The following is a 1,204-nucleotide window of genomic DNA, read 5'->3' as shown; positions in this document are numbered from 1 at the left end:
AGCAAAAGAGTGTTACTATAAACCAAGCCTTCAGTAACAGGTCTAGCCAATATAATACACAACTATAAAAGACCTGTGTAAACACTGGATGTTATCCAGTAATTACTGGAGATGATGAGATAGCTTGGAATATGGCATTTTTTATTCACATGTTATGACCCAAATGAGAACATCTGCCTAAAGGCATTATAGTAGGCCATCTGCTGTTTGGCCAACACAACCTTCCTGAATGAAGAAAAATAAAGTCTTCATGGAGATATGAACAAATGGAATTTTTAATGGAATATATCTATGATGTTACTAGTAAACCAAATAATAAAAGTATCATTGCATTTTTCAGTTTAACATTTGTTCTTCTCATTACTGTTATCAGAATATAAAATTTCACTTCTTTTTTGACCACAAATAAATAATATTTTCTGAATAGTTCCCAGATGCATAACGGCAGGTAAGCAAGATGGACCGTAGCTAGGAAGATATTCTCAATTGGATAATAAACAGCAAATCCATAAACATCATGACAGATTGCATTTTCAAAGATAGCTGCAACCTGTCTTCCATCTCAAACACAGTTGTTTCTACAACATGACCTTGGCACCTCACCAGTTGGGAGGTGGTGCCTATGTACACTCCTTTTGAATATGAGCAGATGTGTGACTCACTTGTAACTAATAGAAGGGTGATGAGAATGGTGCCATGTGGCTTCTAAGTCAGCTTCCACCTTATTCAGTGCAACATTTGCACTTGGAACCTTGAACGTGCGTGTAAGCCACCGTGCTGTGAGGCAGTCAAGCCACTCTGAGAGGGAAGGATAGGCACACCTGCTGTCAGTCTTAGACTTTGGGTCCTGCCAGCTCAGAGTCAACATTCCGGTGAATAAGTATCATATGATACTAAGCCCCAGACATTACTCCCAGCTGTTGAATCTTCTACCTCAAGTCCCAGACACTGTGGAGCAGAGAAAGGCCATGCCCACTATGCCCTTTAGAAGTTCCTGACAAACAGAAGCCATGAGCACAATAAAAGTTTGTTTCATATTATGAAGTTTGGGTTGGTTTGTTTGATGAAATAGTCACTGTAACAAATAGACCAACCATACAGAAACATATTTTAATATGATATTCATATTAAATTTTAACAACAACGACAACAAATCTATGGATGCTATTGAACTTCACTGACACTACATTGACCCAGGAAGTAG

This window comes from Propithecus coquereli, unplaced genomic scaffold (genome assembly GCF_000956105.1).
Source record: "Propithecus coquereli isolate 6110/MARCELLA unplaced genomic scaffold, Pcoq_1.0 Scaffold192, whole genome shotgun sequence".
Lineage (NCBI taxonomy): Eukaryota > Metazoa > Chordata > Mammalia > Primates > Indriidae > Propithecus > Propithecus coquereli.
Note: the sequence above shows the minus strand (reverse complement) of the source record.